Source organism: Podarcis melisellensis (genome assembly GCF_964234715.1).
Source record: "Podarcis melisellensis genome assembly, chromosome: 2".
NCBI classification, from domain to species: domain Eukaryota; kingdom Metazoa; phylum Chordata; class Lepidosauria; order Squamata; family Lacertidae; genus Podarcis; species Podarcis melisellensis.
The window spans coordinates 56,519,903-56,539,966 of NC_138529.1; the positions used below are offsets into that span (position 1 = coordinate 56,519,903).

General features: G+C 41.8%; 1 protein-coding gene across 15 annotated transcripts in view; it reads left to right on the top strand.

Annotated features, from left to right (window-relative positions):
- The window catches only part of TCF7 (transcription factor 7), a 116,714-nt gene that overhangs the window by 55,848 nt on the left and 40,802 nt on the right, over positions 1 to 20,064 (top strand). The window lies entirely within an intron of this gene.

Here is a 20,064-nt window from a genome sequence, read left to right on the forward strand (position 1 = left end):
TGAGCCGCCGCCGCCGCGCGATTTCTGTTCTCATCCTGAAGCAAAGTTCTTAACCTGAGGTACTATTTCTGGGTTAGCAGAGTCTGTAACCTGAAGCGTCTGTAACCCGAGGTACCACCGTACAGAGTTAAAATAGTAGTAGCATGTAAATGAGTGCATAACTAAATTTTTAAGTGTGTGTGTGTGTTCATTATTACTTGCCCTTACATGGGTCTCCCATCCTGTACCTGCTTAGGTTTAGCAGAATTACTATACAGTGGTACCTCGGGTTACATACGCTTCAGGTTACAGACTCCACTAACCCAGAAATATTACCTTGGGTTAAGAACTTTGCTTCAGGATAAGAACAGGAATCGTGCTCTGGCGGCGTGGCAGCAGGAGGAGGCCCCATTAGCTAAAGTGGTGCTTCAGGATAAGAACAGTTTCAGGTTAAGAATGGACCTCCAGAACGAATTAAGTACTTAACCCGAGGTACCACTGTACTTGTTCCCGACAGCTAAAATAGCCTGGGCAAGTGAGTAGAGGCTTCCATCTTCTCTCAAACAAATTGAGTTGATGGCAAAAGTGTGGAGAGTGAATATTATCAGGGTATGTCAGGATAGGAAGACCAGAACTCAGAGTTTTTTAAACCTTTTATGATACACTGTCCTCATTCTCGCCCACATGGCATGTTTGGGGGTGGGGTGGGGTGTGTAAAGAGAAAATTCATGAAGTCAAGAAGTTTATTTGCACGCACACCCTACGCCACAGCTTAGCTTAGCATGAGCTTCTCACCAGGAATCTGCCCTGCAGCTTTACATGGTCTCCCTAGGCCAAGATTTGGCTTAGCATGCCATCTGAACTAGGCCAATATAAATGCACAATGCTGCAGTTTTAGACTCACCCTGTAGTAAGCCCCATTGAACTCAATAGGGAATACGTCTCAGTAGATGTGTATAAGATTGACCTGTTTGTCTTGTTGATTGCCAAGTTCATAAACTGAGGAGGCAGGGGACAGTGGTTTCCAATGAAGAGAGATTTAGATTTAATTGAACTGCTATATGTTGTGTCTTGCTACCTGCTGTTGTAAATAAAAATATGCCCTTTTCCCTTATGGGGTATCCAAGAGCCCATATAGAGTCCTTACATAGGTTCCCTATTGGTAGGAGAAAATAACAGAGGCCAACCAGAGAATATTGAGAAGCAAAGCAGCTAGTAAGCTTGATCTTTATGGATCTGTTGCAACAGGGTACTCCCTTCACACGCAGGAGAGGAGGAGGACCCCCAAAATTGCTGTGCAAGGGCTTATAAAGACTTTGAAATTCCCATCCTCTAGATCCAGACCACCCCCAGAAACATTATGCATACATCACAGAAGGGGTGTAACCTAAGACCACCCCTCAGATACATCCCACCTACATCACAGAAATTTAAATGTTGTTTTTCTCCTGTTACAGTTTATCTCCAGTCTGGCAGGTTACTTGATTGGATTTCCTGGGGAGCCTGGCCATTCTTTTGTACTGGTAAAATACTTATTTCCTGGGCCAGGTCACAGGCTCACACCTTATTCATATCTTAAATGTGTCCTTAAGACAGGATTTGTGAGGAAAGAGACAATGGGGAGACTTTTCCAGTTTGACCTTGCAGAGAAAACATTTGGTCAGTTTAGGAATCAAAATGGTTCCAGGTTGGCTTTCCTGTGCTGATCTATGTACGTGTGGTTATGAACGTTGCCATATATCTAAGACCATAAAATTCCTATCACACTGCTTACATGAGTGGTTATCCCCTTGAGTTGTTTTTGTTTCGTTTTGGGTGCCTTTTCGTAGCCCATTTCCCCCCTTGCGTTAATTTCAATTCTTGAAAAAAAAGTGTTTAAGAAAACTCACTAAATACAATGTTTTGTTTTTAATGTATGCAAGAATCAAGCCTGTTTTCTTTTTAATGGCCCTTCTTCAAAGCATTTCCTTGGGAAGAAAGGGAGCTGGGGAATGGGGACCCTCCATTAAACCTTTAGGTGCTGCTGTGGCAGCATTCCAGACACAAGGGTCCACAGTAAATTAAACTCCCATGGATCCTGACAACCTTGCTACATCTACCATGGATCCTTGCACCAGGATGCTGATGGAGGTTCCCAGGCAAGCTTCTCTATTGCACAGCCTTGTCATTATTTTTTTGTTTTCCTTCACGAACTGGGATAAAATGGATTTTGTCCACGTGCAGTATCTAATTTCTTTTTTGAGAACAGTTTCATCCACGCTTCATTTTTAATTGTTGTATACCACTGTGACATCTTGTAATGTTCGGCTGTATATATTCCAAATAAATGGATAAATTAAATAACAGCTTAGCATCGTTCATATAGCATTCGTCTCAGCCTTTCTTTCAACATCCATGTAGAATAGAAGAGTTTCGCTACTCCCATATTGTAGATTAGAAGGACAGAGCCTAGTGGCTTGTCTAAGGCTAAGTGGTGGCCTTAGTGGACATATTCACTGAAATACAATTTGAACAGAGGACTTCTTTGCTCACATTCTTAAGCCCTTTTGCACTGCACCAGCTCCTATATAGCTACCCCACTACTTCAATATCCTTATCCTGTGTCTGTTATATAGCAGGCAGGCATCTTCCTATGCTATAAAATGTGTGTATTTAGAGCTGTCTTGACAGAAATGTGTTTAGCCTGCAAACCAAGAAAAATAATATGCATTTGCTTTTGAATCCTGTATCTCATTATAAGAGAAAATCTGTGTCCGCTATGCTGATGTGTGTTATTTGGTAATCCAGATTCTATCTTCAGACTGAGAAAAATCTGTCTACTTTTCCGATAAACACAGCTTCTAAAGTCAAGTTTGTAGTTGATCACAGGCCCAACCATAGGAACTGCACGCCTACAGTCCTAAAATCAGTTCTTGTTAGGGTTTTGTTTTGTGTTTTTTCACTAATCTAATTTTAAAATCTGTTTCTTCACTAATCTAATTTTAAAATCTGTTTCCTCGCTGTACACAGAAGACATACTTTTATTTCCCTGCAGGTACCACTTTCTTTTAAAATGGGAATTGAAACAGTTTACTAAAGTTGCCTTACAAATACTACTAATGTTATTAACCCCTCTGGTGTGTGACTACATAAACAAGCACAATAGTATCTGCCAAGAGTAGTAGCAATAGCCTCTGTGCATGAGAGGGAATTTGTCTTGCCAAAGATGGCGTACAGATATTGGTTATGGTTTTCAGAACTCAAATAGCTTGTTTACTACAGTATTTACCTCCCTGTGATATTGAAAGCATGATTCCTGCTGCTTGAATTCTATAGTTTGGTTCAACTCTTAATCCTTGAGCAGCAGCCACCTGTAATGACAAATTATGGCTTGTGCAAACAAGTAATTGAGGGTGAAATTGGAGTGTCCAAAGGGAGGAAGCAGCCTGAGGTTCAGTCACGGATAGATAAACTATGGTGTGTTTTGCTGAGCTGGGCTGTTGAGCTTGAACCAATGAGTTGACTGGGCGTGGAGGTGCTCCTGGGGTGCTCCTGCAAAATAGAATGCAGTCTGAAACATAATACAAAGGCACCCCTGCTTTGAATACTGTAAATGCCAGCCTTTGCTTAGGCCAATGATGGCCAAACTTTGCCCTCCAGCTGTTTTGGGACTACAGCTCCCATCATCCCTAGCTAACAGGACCAGTGGTCAGGGATGATGGGAATTGTAGTCCCAAAACAGCTGGAGGGCAAAGTTTGGCCATCACTGGCTTAGGCCAACCTTTGTCAACCTGGAATCCAGTGGCTGTGTTTAGCTGGGACTGATGGGAGTTGTAGTCAAAAAAAAATTGGAGGGCACCAGATGTCTGAAGCCAGGCATAGATCTTTCAGTCAATGCATAGATTATAGATTGAATCATAGAACTGCAGAGTTGGAAGGATCTAATCTAAACCCCCCAGGCTCCTGACAATTTCTTCACTACCTTTGTGTAATCCAACATACTTACTAGAAGTGAAAGCATGCGAGAACAAGACAGCTCTTTGCATCTCTTATTGCTACAAGGCATCTACAGTAGAGCCAGGGCATCGTATCCCTTGAGATTAACATGTGAGCCTCCAAAATAAGGTAATATGTAAGAAAATTCAAAAAGTCAAGTAGTGAGACTGGATTAATTAGGAACCTTGTCTAATCCATATAATATTGGCACTTGCTTTTCGCTGCAGGAATTCTTTATTAACATATGCATAAGTTTATGTTTTACTCTATCCTGCTGCTGTCTTGACAGCTAGGTTAAATGATGCTGAATACACTTTAGAAAGAAGAAGAATTCAAATCTCTTTCCCCCCCCTAATCTGAAAAAGCATTGCATACAAGAGAGGCAGAATTCATTCAATTTCCTGTTAATTTCCTTGGTTGTCTAATTTTATGTAAATCCACAGAGCACAGGTTTTAATTCAGCCACTCTCATCAAGGGACCAGAGACAGACACAGAATAGGGGTTGGGGTGGAGATAGGATTTACCATTTGGGGGAGGGGGGCTTTAAAAAGAATTCAGCAGCAGGAGAAATTTTACATTTTAATTGAAAGTGTTTGTTTTTCTCCACACAATAAACCTTACTTTCAACAGGAAAGAGGGGGAAGGGTATTAGATAGTGAAAGGAACTAATTCTGCATCTCAGGAAAATGACAATTTCTTCCAGGCAGACCTATAGTATCATCTGGGATTAGTAATGGTGGCATTCTTTGTCAACATGTCATCCTTGAAAGTGAGGAACAAGGGGAGCGGCTATCATTTTCCCTGCTGCAGGGTGTCAGCAAAAGATTCATTTGACTCTAAAGGGGATTATCCCTTCTTCTGTCCCCTGGAGAGACAAGAGAGTTTATTACAGAAGCTGAGGAAAAGGGGGTTAGCACAGATTAGTATTATATTATTGGCAGGGCAATGATGTATGTTACATACAAAAAAATTGCAAGATGTCTCTACCCCTCCCCTTCTTATTTCTGACAGAGTCCTCATCACTCTGTCCTCCTAGCTGTATCATCAGAATGCAGGACGTCACATGAAAATAGTGGTTGATGTGACTCTGGGTTCTGTGGCCAAGGACACTCTGATTCTTCATCATGCCTGAACTGCAAACTGGAATGCAGCAAAACTGAGAAAACCTTTAAGTTTGAAGCAAAGGGCCAGAGCTCAGGACATGACTGCAGTCCCTCCCACTCCACTTAGCACCCCTAAACTCCACCTGCCTCGCAGGGGACAGTAAGGGGGTGGTTTCAGAAGGCAGAAACACACACACACTGTGTTTTGTTGCTGATTGTCTTCAAAAGGAAAGAGAGGGAAGTTGGAATATACTTGATAAGGCACTAAGGACTCAGCTATACAGCTGCAAATGTAACATTTTAAGTGTGTTTTAAGTGCATTATACAAATGTGACACTAGGTGGTGCTGATGAGCTAATGACAAATTCCATATACAGTGGTACCTCGGGTTACAGACGCTTCAGGTTACAGACTCCGCTAACCCAGAAATAGTACCTCAGGTTAAGAACTTTGCTTCAGGATGAGAACAGAAATCATGCTGCGGCGGTGTGGCGGCAGCGGGAAGCCCCATTAGCTAAAGTGGTACCACAGGTTAAGAACAGTTTCAGGTTAAGAACGGACCTGCAGAACAAATTAAGTTCTTAACCTGAGGTACCACTGTATACTTTACAACATTTTTTTAAAAAAGCATTTTCCACAGCGTTTTTTATATCTATGTAGATTCAGCCTGAGAGAGAGGGGAGGCAGAAGAGACACACATATACTATCGGTGGTGGGATGGAACACATACACAGTGCAAATATTTTGTTACAGATCCTTCATGGCACATATTCGTACAGTATGCCCAACCAGTATCCATCTGTGTATTCACCCCCTCTGATGTTAGCTTATGTAAGGGGCTGTATCTAGTAGTCTCTTAGCGTTATGCATCTTGGGAAGCTGAGCTGCCCTTAACGTTATCCACTGGAAATCATACACACCCAAGCTTTGAAGAGAAAAAATGTTCCACTGCTATACTTTATCGTAGGTAATACTAGGTTGTCAATGGGGTTATTCCAAAGTGTGTAGCTTAAGGGCTATGGCATAGTCTGAAGCAGACCTTTGAAGGTCATTGAGTTGAATGGGCGTGCTCTTTGGCCACTCATTTCAGTTGGGGTTTGTTTTTTAATGGGGCTTGTGCAAGTAAGTTGTTGTGCTCACCCCATGAATCAGATGATCACCAATTGACCCAGTTTTGTTAATTGGCTTCTATATACTTCAAGCGGAAATCTTGGAGCATGCTACCACATCAAAATATGAAAGTAATGAAAGAATAAGACCCTGGCATGAATAGGAATAGAAGGACTCAGTTCACATCTTATGTAATCAGATGTAAATAGTCATCCGCTGGAGTTAAAAGATATGCTCAGCAATGAATCCAGCCGGTATGTTACATAGTTAACACTGGAGAATGAGACATGTCTGTCTTGCTCACCAGTGATGCCTTTTAAGGACTTTAATTAACCTAAGTTTGCATTGTGTTGGTCCTTAATTCATTCAGTAGAAGTTGTAAAGGGGCAGAGAAATCTGCCACAGCGATGTGACCATTGAAAAAGTGTTTCTTATCAAACACAAGGTCAGTGAATTATTTTTCATCTGTGCATTGCCTGCAGTGTAAAAGGTGTCACACGCATCAAAACTGTGTTCTGCATAGATAGAAGTCCGTACCTGATTTGAAAGAAATGGCATGATTCATATTTTATTAATGCTTCCTATGTTTGCTCATTGTCATCTCTGATTAATCTGTTGGAAACAAAACAAGTACAAAGGAACTTACAGTGACAACAACTAAAAAATAATCAGCCAGTGCAAGAATGAGACCTTGAAGAAGAGAGATTCTCATGGTTTCGGGGGATTTTTACATAATTAATAAAAACTTTTTTAGGTTAGGCATAATCAGTCATGAGCTTTGTAGAAAGGCTTGCAGCTGAAATGATGAAAGTGTGTGGAAACCATGATCTCCCCAAGTTCAGATGTGCAAATTCAAAATGAAATTCTTCATTTAACTTGTGAAGTTAAGAAATAAGAGTGTGGTTGCATTGTGTTATCATTGCAATTTGTCAGTGGAATATTTAAAACTGGTGTTTATGAATGCTGCATAGATAGCAATTTCCCGCTTATTTTTATCTGACCTATTTCCCCCTGTTATTAATTAACCTATATCAAGGCTGGGGAACTGCCAACCCTCTGGATATTGCTGTACTGCAGTTCCCCATCATCCCTAATCTTCGACCCAGCTGGATGGCACTAATAGGCATTGGAGCCAAACAGCTTCTGGAGGACCACAGCTTTCGCAACCCTGACCTTTATTGGTCTACATCTGTGCCCAGATTCATAGCTGTAGAACTGAGATTCTAAAATGGTCCAAGATATATCCAAATCATGAGTCAATCCACTTTTCTGAAGTCCATTTCTTATGAACACGGAAACTGGTTGCAGGGTGGTTTCAGAGGAATGTGGGTTAAGCTTGGTTGCACAGCAAAGTGGCCAAACAACTGTGTTAATCCACCACAACCCAGAAGTGCTTCAGCCTACAGGTTCCATTTAATGGTCTGAAGTAGTGGCAGAGATAGGCAATTTTTCCTGCCGTGTGCCTCCATCTATCCTCCTCCCTTCTCTACATGCTGTAGCAAAGAGAAGGGTGAGTGTCAGCAAAGAGGCCAAATGAGAAACACGCGGGAGAAGTTGTCACTTCATTGTCTTCCAGATCTTGGTGGCACTTTTCAAAGTACCTATGTGGCATCTCCAGGTCATGTGACCTGGTCTCTGTATGGAAACAGTGGTTGGCAGACTGAGAACAACCAAGGGAATAAAACACCTGCTTCAGTTCTGGTGCAAAGCTGTCATAGTCTGGTTTCAGCATCTCAGACCAAGTAGTGGCAGTCAGGCAGGGAGAGAAGACTCATAGCTTCATGGTAGAGCACCTGCTTTACATGAAAAAGGGCAGGGCTGAGAATGCCCCCATCTGAAAATCTGGAGTGTCTCTGCCAGTTAGCATAGACAATATTGTATGAGGGAGCTTTCTATGTTCATATATTTGTACAAGGCAAAGTGAGTGAGTGATTCTTCTGCAGATGCCTGGAAGTCCACAGTAACCAGGTAGCATATCATAGACAGTCAGCTTCATGTAATGAACCAGGCAGTGTTTGGTGGTTCCCACTTGACCCCCTCTATTCCCCTTCTTATATTTGCAAAGGAGAAACCCAAGTCATTGATAAGCTTGCATGAGTGTCAGATTGAGAGGAACTCAAGCAATCAAGTGTGAAGCAATCAAGTTTCACCCCTTCTGATGTTGGAAGAATCGAAACCCCCATGATTCACTTCAGATATTTCACATTTCCCTTCCATACTTTCAGGGCAGTGTTTTTGTTTATAAGAAGTAGGAATTGGTGCGATTAAGGAGGCATCAAGTCCAGTTATGAGCAAATAAATAAGATGTTGAACTCTGTTTAACGATACTGCATGGTTTCCTCGTGTTCCTTTCCATTAGATGTGCAATTTTGTACAAATGAGCTGAGGTATTCAAAATATCCAGACTATCTGTTGTTCGGAAAAAAGAGAATCTCCCCTTTTCTAGGGTTGCATCAGCATGTTAATTTTTGGAGGGTCCAGTCAATTCAGAGAACCTAACTTGAAATGTCAATAATATTTCTGAAAACTCATTTGGAAGTTCTTTCAGAAACCTTTCTGTAACTGAATGTGATTTATTTTAAAAGGATGCTGTTTGACTGCAGTTTTAGTTGTGGGTATTTTGTATATAATTTCCAAGTTTGATCAATCCACAGAGCATCTTTAAAAACAAACCTCACATACACACAAAGACATCTTTCTACCAAAGGATCAGGTTACAACATATGTCCTCCATCACCAGGGTTAGAGAAGAAAGGCCTTATGTTGTACATGTAATGTGCCATAACTAGCACCAAAAGTGAAGAGGGTTACACACTTTTAAACAAAGTACAGTTTGATTACATGGAACAGAACTTTTATTATGATCATCTCAGGCCTTTGGCACAATGTGGGGAAATTGTAATGAAGCACTTTTCCAACACAGACCTTCCCCACCCCCCATTAATGTCATTCTTTTGTTGAAGAGCATAGTGGTGGAGCATTTGATAACAACCAAGTATCAGCTGGAGAGTGCATGGGCTTTCTACATGGCTAAAATACTGGTCAGAGTGAGGTTGGGGTTTTTTCCCCTTCTAAACATAACTGGGAAATGATATGAGGCATCACATGACTTCTTTGCCCCAGCAGAAATTTAGTATCTTCACTTCTCATCTCCTTCAACTGTTGGGGCAACACAAATAGCCTCTGTTGAACCTTTTGACCTTTATTTTTCCACATCCAAAATATTTTTTCTCTTCTGAAGCACCCGCAACTTCCTCTCAAAAGAGAAATGCTTGCAAAGCAAACAAGAAAGAAAATGCTTAGTTCTTCCATAATTAAAAACCGCCTTTAAAAAAAATAAATCAGAAACTGACTGCAAACTACCATTTGCATAAAGAGTATAATGCCTAGAAATTTAGAATTTCCACATTTACTCACAGTTATTTGAATCCATTATGTCATTTAATGATACATAAAATGGATTATTAGGGCATAAACAATTACATCAATAAAGTAAGAATGTCATGGTCTTCCGCAGATGAATTCTGCACTAATAGGTATCTCTGGAATATGGCTATGATAAATATGACAATTCTTCCCATTACTTGGTGTTTTTTGCCTTGGTTTTTTAAAAAAACATTTTTTTAGCACAACCCTATCTATGCAGTGGTACCTCGGGTTAAGTACTTAATTCGTTCCAGAGGTCCGTTCTTAACTTGAAACTGTTCTTAACCTGAAGCGCTACTTTAGCTAATGGGGCCTTCCACTGCTGCCATGCTGCCGGAGCACGATTTCTGTTCTCATCCGGAAGCAAAGTTCTTAACCCAAGGTACTATTTCTGGGTTAGCAGAGTCTGTAACCTGAAGCATCTGTAACCCGAGGTACCACTGTACATGTTTACTCTAAATCTCACTTGGTGGGGCTTGTTCCCAGCTTAGTGTGCCTAAAATTGCATCCTTAAAGATTAAAATGCACTCATCTGTTTATCCTGGTAGATAAAGAGGAGCTATTATCCAACTTGGCATCCTTCTCTGCTGGTTTCAGACTCACACTCCAGTTGCGCAGAGCTGTGATATTTGTGAAGAGCATCTTATGCCATTGTCAACATAGTGACATCTTACGGAATGGACTGCTGCCCAGTGCTCAGAGCACATGATTTGCACACCAGGTTCAGTTTCCATCATCTCCCGACAGGGCTGTGGAACTGCCACTGTCAATCATTGTAGGAAACTAGATGGGCCAAGGGCTGCTTCCTGTCTCCCTATTCAACTTCTGTTAGACTACTGTTTCGTCCGTTGACTGCAGAAGTCTCTCTCGTAATTTTGCACTGCAGTACTTAAAGCATGCAATGCACTCATGCGTTAACAAAACACCACCGGTTCATTCTGCTGTCCAACCCCTCTGGCCACACTGGCCCTCCTTTCTTCACTGTGATAAAAACTTTGCATGTTATGATGACTGCTGCCTGCCTCCACTTCATAAGCTGAATGAGGCTAGTTGTGACATTTTGTCTGAGTGCAGCCTTTAAATGCCAATCGTTATTTATTTGCTGACCCAGCAAGTCACAGGCTCAACCTATACGTAAGTTTCGGGCTCAGTTGCGTATAACTGCTCTTATCGGGCTAATCATGTACCCAGTGTCAGAGAAAAGCTTACGTATTCTGCTATAATGTGGTCAGACACAAATAGCATCAAATATACTTCTCCTGAATTCAGATCTCATGGCAAGGACAGTGTGGGAAGGAACCAGCAATAATAAAACCCCAAGCGTAGGTGGTATTAACTTTCCCTTATTTCCTTTTTGTTATGGCAGTGGGCTGAAGCAATCTTGTCTACAGCAAAAGTGAGAAAACAGAAACAGTCCACCGAACTCTGAAATGACTAGATGTTGATCACATCCTGATAGCGGGTTCAAAGGAGTTACTGACATTGCTCTTGCCATATTCTGTGACATGTACAGAAAGCAACATTTTAAAAGCTGATGTGCAAAGTTCTAAGCCCATTTTGGAGGGTGAACTTTTTCTCTTTGTGCAATTTGCAGTAGCCTTTGGTGAGCAGCTGTAGTTTGACAGTTTAAGGCAGGCATAGGCAAACGCGGCCTTCCAGATGTTTTGAGACTACAATTCCCATCATCCCTGACCACTGGTCCTGTTAGCTAGGAATGATGGAAGTTGTAGTCCCAAAACATCTGGAAGGCAGAGTTTGCCTATGCCTGGTTTAAGTGCAGGTGGCTGCAACCATGAGCTTGGGATGCATATCCCAGCCCTGTCCATGGTTCCTTTTGGATGTGGGCTACTGTATGAAACTTCTAGTAGAGTTCACTAGTAGAATTCTGTCAACCTTAAGGATCAGCTATGAAATATAGTGACAGGATAAGTGCAGTAATGGAAGGTGGTTGCCATTTAAGATCCCTGCAGATGCCACAACACTTCCAAAGTTCTATTTTTTAAACTGCAAATTCTCAAGTTAGGGCTCAAGAAAGCTGTAAATAGATGCCTTATTCAAATGTTAGGATGGCTCTTTCTCCTTCCTTCCCTCCCTTGCCTACCATCATTTGTCCCATCTCCAAAATACTCTTTGATCCATAGCTCTTTTTGTTCCTGAACTTTCCTAGCTGTCTCCAGAATCCAGTAGCTTCCAGCAAACCTACCCCAAAGCACTCACATTGTCAAGATTACAGTGCCACAGAGTTAGTGCTCCTTTCTCTTTTGTGTAGAATACTTTCCCTTCTTGTATAAGCTGATAGACTCAGCCACTCTTCTTTTTGTTTTTAATAGCTCTTTTGGGGGCTAGCAAACTGGGAAAGTTTTGGGGGTGAAATGACTAATCTAGCATACCACCAGTTGATACACTTGCCTGAGTGCAAGAACCACAATGGTAATTTGCTCAGCAGCAGCGGCAAAGTTGTGTACAATGTTTGGTTGGGAATAGTGCACAGCAAGTCATATCAAAACTTAGTGGGGTGTTTCCGCAGTGGCCTCACCAGTGGCCAAAGATTGCTACTAGGAGCTTGCTGATGGCTTGGAGGCCCTGGACCACAAGAGAAATGGAGCTATGAACATTGCAGTGTCAAAAACAATGTAGCCCAGCCAGCTTCTCTAGCAGGAACATTGATGTCTGCTAACTAAGCCATCTTTCTGGGTTCCTTTTCTGTCATTATCTTGGTATGGGAACACAGGCATCCACTTTTAGCCCCTTCTCCCATGCATCTGCATCAGAGGAGTAAATAATCTTTAGCTTTTCAAGGTGAAAGAAACTATGCAGCTGGCATTGGTAAAATATATGCTTGCAGAAATGGAACAGGTATTCCTTGCTTGTTGGCCACATTCACACAAAGCCAGATTTTGACTTCTGCTGCTTCAAGATAGCGACTCTTTCTCTGCATTAAAAGGTCTGGTTGTGGAAGGCCTTTGCCTTGCTTATGCTTATAAAAGATGTTTTATTCCTTCCTTAAATTGTTTTTTTAATGAGTTGGGGAAGCAGATAAGCTGTCCAGTCCCTCCCAAAATATTTACTCAGTTGTCTTTGCCTACTTGGGCAGTTTTGATAATATCTTTGCCCAGTTTCATCAAGACATGGAACAGCATGCTCTGGCAAACCTTGGAGGGGAGGTTTAGGAGCCAGGACATCTTGGGGTCAGTTCTGATGTTTCTCCTTTAGTGACAGAACACATGAGCAAGGGATGCTTACAAGTAGATATATTACATTACTCATTTATAAGAATGTTCGTCCTAGTCTAAGTTTACTTTGAAACATGTGGATGAACATCACCTGTGCCAATGAAATTTGCATTAGCTTTGCCATCCTCAAATAATTATTGCCTCAGCAAATGCGAGGTACAAACTCAAGAAGGATGCCCTCAGTGTAGGTGTTGTCTGTGGTCAATAGCTGTTTTCTGATTTCTTTAGGCTGATAAGTGATAGTCACAGTGACCTCAACATTTGCTTGCATCTCTTTTCTCATACTACATCCACGGGGTTACAGAATATGAATCACAATGGCAAAAAAATAACATAGTTCATTCCATTTCTAAAAGCAATATGAACTGGCCCTGCCATTTGGTCAAGTGAGGCAGCTGCCTCAAGTGGTGGATGCCAGGGTATGTGTGTGTGGAGTGATGGCAAGATGTTTGAGGAAAAAGCTGTGTGTACCAAGTTATGTCTTTGCCCTCAAGTGCGGTGGAGGGTGTCCTGGTCACCTGTGTTCAACCGCCAGCCCAGTCAGTTAGTTCTGTGTATGAAAAGAAATTGCCACAGATAACAACATGTCTTGGGCTGGCCCTCCTATTTAAGGATGCTTCCAAAAGGCAAAACTAAGGGGCAGTTCTCAGTTATTGGCATCTGTGTGTCCTCTGTTGGTTGCAGAAATAAACACTGGAGGAAAGATTGCGACTGCTGCACTCTTTCCTTGGTCCTGTTGTTTCTGCCCTACCTACAGGTAAGGGATGGTTTGACACAGCATTATGCCCAAACTTGGCCTTATGATAGATCTCATTCCAGGCGAGCCACAAGCTGTAACCACAGTTTGTTCTTCGCTTACCACTCCTGGTTTGTCTGGGAAAGATGAGCCATGAACCTGGGTTTGGCTGTGACCCTAAACCAATCTACAGCTTAGCTCTGGGTAGTGCAGTAGCAGCAGGACCAAATCCACACATTTGCTCATTCACACTAAGTTTTGACAACATTATTGTGTGAACTGAGTCTATTTATAGCCATACTTGATAACATTATAGAAGCAGATAAACGTTTAAGTCTGTGAGGCAGGACAAGGTTTAGGAAGGACCAAGTGTCCACTTTTGGATTCATCCAGTGTTAAATTGTGAAGAAGCGAGGTACTTTAGCAAACTGTCATTATTTTCTGGATCTCAAAATGCTGCCCAATATAAAACGAGCATGTACTATGAGCAAGGCATAATAACATATGGTCTTAAATATGGGGGTGATGACGACCATTCCTTGACTTAAATTTTTGCAAATGCAGCATTTTTTCCTCATGTGCACATTTCTGCTCTAAGAGATGTGTGTTGCTTGTGCACTTTTCTTTAGAAAACTGGGTTTCTTGAGAACCTGAGTACAAAATTTACAAAACACAAGAGACATTTCTCAGACTTGCAGGTGGCTTTTCCAGTAGAAGCACACACCCCTTTTGCAGACCCAGCTAAGGTACGAGGTTCACCACGGAAGTCAAAAGCCTCTTTACTGTTATGTCATTTGAACTTTGTGGTTAGAATGGGTGTATTTTTGATTGACTAGGGTAGTACCTGCTTATCTCTTTAAAAAGAAAAGAAAGAAAGGCATTATGTATCTGGTAAATAAATGAAATTTGCAGGTGTGTGTCCACAAGAACTTTGGGAGTGTGCCAAGTACTTAATTTAGCAGTTAACTTCTTAGGGGCTGCCTAAAAGGTGTGAGTGCCAAGTCTTAAATTGCTGAAGTCCACAAGAAAACTTTACTTGGATTGTATCCACAGAGAATTAAGGAATCGCCCGATTTACCAAGAGACTAAGAGAAGAACCTGTCAGGGACTCGCTGTTGAGGCAGTCTTGTAGAGAATGAGAGGATTGGGTGTACTTACTTACTTACTTAAACATTTCAGATTTTAAGCCCAATTTGCATTTTAGCGATAACATACTTTTTATTAAGAATCTCCTTGACCTTGTTATACCAACCACTAAATATTCTCAGTGGGGAGGTTACGTTAAGTAATATGTTTGAACATTGAATGTGTAAGTTTATGTCTTGAGTCAATGAATAAAACAAACACCATTAGATGTACTGCTGGATAAATGTTTAATGGTCCTTGTATTAGTATTTGTTTAAAAACTAATAAAAATTGGGGGGTTTTAATAAGAAAGGAATCTCTTCAATCTAAGCTTTTTTAAAAAAAACCACACAAATAAATCTGCAAATCTTCAGAGGTATATTGATGTTAGTCTTTTTGCAGCAAACCAGCAAAGAATCTTGGGGCACCTTAAATACTTAAAAAAATGTGATGGCAAGGCTTTGGAATAAAATTTCTGCAATTTAATGAAAATCTTGTGCTGAATAGTTTCACAATTAATTTGATTATGAATTAACCACATGCCGTAAACAAAAAAAAGGTTTTGATAGGGTTATTTTTTCAAATGGAAGGTTGTGCTTGTTCTAAGAGAATAACCCATCAGGATTGGTCAAGCAGAGTGCTCATGCACTCTAGAGTAGTTTTAAAGCTGCTGGCTGGTGCCCCTGACTACCTGTGCATTTCTTAACATTTCCAAAGACCTATCTTTATGGCCTTGCTTATATGACCTTACCACCACTCTTCTCTGATTAAATGCTCCAGCTAGATGTGCCATTAGCTGAGAAGGAAAGCACCAGTATAGAAGAACTTACATATGGATGATTACCCAAATCACAAACAGTGGTACCTTGGGTTAAGTACTTAATTCGTTCTGGTGGTCCGTACTTAATGTGAAACTGTTCTTAACCTGAAGCACCACTTTAGCTAATGGGGCCTCCTGCTGCCACCGCGCCGCCGGAGCCCAATTTCTGTTCTCATCCTGAAGCAAAGTTCTTAACCTGAAGCACTATTTCTGGGTTAGTGGAGTGTGTAAACTGAAACTTCAGGTTAAGAACTTTGCTTCAGGATGAGAACAGAAATCGTGCTCCAGTGGCACGGCGGCAGCATTAGCTAAAGTGGTGCTTCAGGTTAAGAACAGTTTCAGGTTAAGAACGGACCTCCGGAATGAATTAACCTGAGGTACCACTGTATAGATATAGATAGATGATAGATAGATAGATGATTGATAGATTAGATAGATAGATAGATAGATAGATAGATAGATAGATGATAGATAGATGATAGATAGATAGATGATAGATAGATAGATAGATAGATAGATAGATAGATAGATGATAGATAGATAGATAGATAGATAGATAGATAGATGATAGATAGATGATAGATAGATAGATAGATAGATAGATAGATAGATAGATAGATAGATAGATAGATAGATAGATGATAGAGATCGATAGACACCCAAAAGCATTTGGAATTGCTAGTGCAGGCATAAAAGGTGGTGTTGCATTAACCAGCTCTTACTTCTGAGTAAATGCATTCACAGTTGGAATCAGAGCTGGCCCAACCAAGGAGGCGAACTAGGCAATCATCAGGGTGACTCAATTTCAGAGGTACCTGTCTTGGTTCTATAATGCATTGGGGAGAGAAGCCACTGTTTGCACTTATGGAGGAGAGGTGCACAAAGGCATCTCTGGCTGGTCAATAGTCCTTTCTGTCCAGGAGGAGACAGTAGGAAGCCTTCTGATGTCCATTAGCTGTTTGTGGCATAGAAGAAAAGTGGCAAGGGGAAGAAAAAGAAGCAATGGGCATAAATAACCAAATAAGCTCATAGTATCACAGCTAGCTCATCATGTCATGTGTTGCTGTGCTGTTTGGAATATAAAGTGTTTTCTTAGGAAAGCAGGAATAAAAGACAACCTTGGGCTACCCTGGCTGAGATGTTAAGCTCGATTCACTACAATGAGATTAACTACTAGTGCTCTAATTTTATAGGGCTGATATGTTTGAGAGTACAGTATGAACAGTTATAAAATCAAGTGGGAGACCTCGTTTCTCACTTCAGGAACATCGTGCTCACATTCCTAGCTTAGGGGATGCTTTCTCCTTGGTTGCAGTTCAGTGAGCATTTAGCCACTTAATACCCACTGATGTTTAATTTGCCTAACCACCTCCTGGCCTGCTGCCTCTGGGGGTGCAGCTAGACAGGGGTTTACTATTGCAGATGAGTCGCTGTAAATGGGTCATTGGCAACAGTTTGGTTTTTTAAAAAACTTACTAGATTTTGCATGTAAATGGTAAATCCCAATTGAATTTGACGGGGGTAGGGGTTAGGGCTGGCATTTTTGAACCCTAAAAAAAAAATCATTCCCAGAATAAGCACCCATCCAGAGGCACCCTGGGTACAATGGGGAGAGTTGTGCTGGCTGCTAGTTCCCAGTGTCGACTTCAGAAGGCAAAAGACCTGAGAGTGCTTGGTATTCTCAAGCCAAACCAGCAGTGGCAGAAACCAGCTATTTTGCTTGGCTGGTTAGGGAGCTTCATAGAAAAGCTTTTTTGATTCAAACAAGCAAATATGGGGTTGCACTGGCTGCACACGTGGCTGCAGTAGCATGTTGGGACTTCTGGAGAACTTGTGCTTTGAACCTGAACCTCGTGAGACACAGAAGTGAATGCAAGGAGTGTAAATCATTGGCTATGTGAATAGCAGCAGCATAAAGCCTCTATAGGCTGAGCAAGATGCTCAGAGTTTGGCCTTCTCAACTTTAGACTTCAGAAGCAAGGCTCAGGACTCCAGGTTTCATTATGGCTGCACACAGTCCAAAAAGGACTCTGTGATAGGTGGCCTCTTTATTCCATCCATTTCACAGAAGTAAACAACCCCCTAAATTTCATTCTTTTGAAAGATAGGAGGGGCAGGGATGTGAAAACTGAAGTTTAGGGGGTTGCCTGCCTTTGTTTGTCTGTGTTTCATTTGTTGTGGGGAGGTCGTCTTCACATCGCCAGTTATTCTTATGTGAAATTGGTATTTAGTGGTTCCCACAATAGTTTCTATGGCAGGGGGGATCCCTGCCATAATACAAATTTGTGACTTTACTCTGTGGCTTCGCTTACTTTCTTCAGTTACGTTCTATACATGCGCGTATTATATTTTAAAAAATATGTTTAACCATAAAGCCGCGTAGAGGTTTAATTTACAGTTAGGCAGGGTACAGATTTGGTTAGATAAATAAAATGTAGGTCTGAGAATAGGGCTATTTCCTGTCTCTTCCTCCCCCTCCCCCCCTCCGGCTTCTGTTGTGGCACAGTTGCATTGTGTTACCATCTGCTGTGGCCTGATAATCATGTATAATTTGGTGGCAGCACATGCAGTGGTTGCATATCTCAGCATGAACAGAGCATTTTCCATGGGCTCTAACTCCTGACCCCTGGCAACTCTAGTGATGGTGGGACATGTGCATTTCGGCAGCACATGCACAGCTGATGTCTTCCTCTGGAGCATTTCTCTATCCCATTCCAGTTTACTGGCTGCTGTTTGCAAAAGGCATCAGAAAACTAAATGCAGTGATGTCCCCCTGCATATTTATTTTTATAAAATTGAATGGGGAGATATTCTGGGAGAAATGTAGATAGATAGCGGTTTCATACACTCCATCACATATAGTTAGGTCCTCAGAAGCAGGAGTTATTAGCACCAACTTCTTGTTATCATGTGTACAGTCCACAAAACATATGCGTGACATTATCAATCACAGCTTCCTTCCTTTCCTTTCCTTTCCTTTCCTTTCCTTTCCTTTCCTTTCCTTTCCTTTCCTTTCCTTTCCTTTCTGGAAGTGTTTTTCCATGTAGAACATGTGTGGTGCTCCACTTTTAACACTGAATGAGGTCCCTGCCTCTACTGATCCTACCTTTATTATTCCTCATAAGATTATTTTCTGAGTTTTTTCTCTGTTTCTGAGTGACAAATTTGATTTTTCCAGTTCTGGTGAAGTCAGTGTCAATTTAAAGGCAACTGTGGGCGAAACTGGGCAAGTATGAAATGGCAGAAATGCTTGAGGCAGTCAGGAAAGAAGCAAAACTGCTTCTTCATATGTTGCTTTTAAAACAAGCTCCTCTGTGTTTGCTCTGTCAGAAAAGGGTTGACGGTTCATGGTCTAGTCTTCTCTTCCAATTCTTGCTTTTAAATAATAATAATAATAACCTTAGAGGAATCAGCTGCAATATCATGTCGTCCTCCTTTTGGAAGGTGCAAGGTAGAAGCTGAATGTTGTGTGCTTGTTTGACACATTCCTTATGAATGAGCTGAAATTCCCAGAGTGAAGGCCTGCATGTTGCATTTACGGACCCTAAGACTGAAGAATAATTTCTTAACATGAAGTAAAGGTAAAGGGTAAAGGGACCACTGACCATTAGGTCCAGTCGTGACCGACTCTGGGGTTGCAGCGCTCATCTCGCTTTATTGGCCGAGGGAGCCGGCGTACAGCTTCCGGGTCATGTGGCCAGCATGACTAAGCCGCTTCTGGCGAACAAGAGCAGCGCACGGAAATGCTGTTTACCTTCCTGCCAGAGCGGTACCTATTTATCTACTTGCACTTTGACGTGCTTTTGAACTGCTAGGTCGGCAGGAGCAGGGACCGAGCAACGGGAGCTCACCCCATTGCGGGGATTCGAACCGCCGACCTTCTGATCGGCAAGTCCTAGGCTCTGTGGTGTACCTTCACATAAAAGCACTGGTGGATACTCCCCATTCAAAAGTAATTCTTCTAAGTTGGTCCTCTAAAACTGAGACCCATCAGATGTGGCCCACAAATCATGGGTTTGAGAGGTTGTGCATGTGTGCTTGCCACACTCTGGTGTTCTATACATCGTGCAGTAGTGCCATGGGACCTCCTTTTCCATGGCCTCACCCCACAGTCTGCTGCAATGTTTAAAAGCCTGCAACAACATGGGTCTTTCCATGGTGCCATCACTCTACAGAGAGTTTTATGGGAAAGAGCCATTCAGTGTCTTCAGCAACATGCCTGCAAGCTTTTAAAGCAGGGATGGAGACATCCCACCCACCAGAAGTTGCTTAACTACAGTGCCTATTAACAGTTATCATCAGTCGCACTGACTAAGGGTGATGGGAGTCCAACATATCTGAGTACTCACTGGTTCCCCATCCCTGCCTTAAAGATTGCAGTAGTTGTGAGACGAGACTTTCCCAAGAAGCTGTCAAGACGCACCTGAAAGCCTGTAGTTCTTTGGCTGTATGGTGATCTTCACCATGCATGCAAGCCTGCTTGCCTGCTTCCACGAGCTCTGTAAAAGTAAAATATATCACTCTAAAGGTGGTACGTTGTGTTAGTTTAGATATAC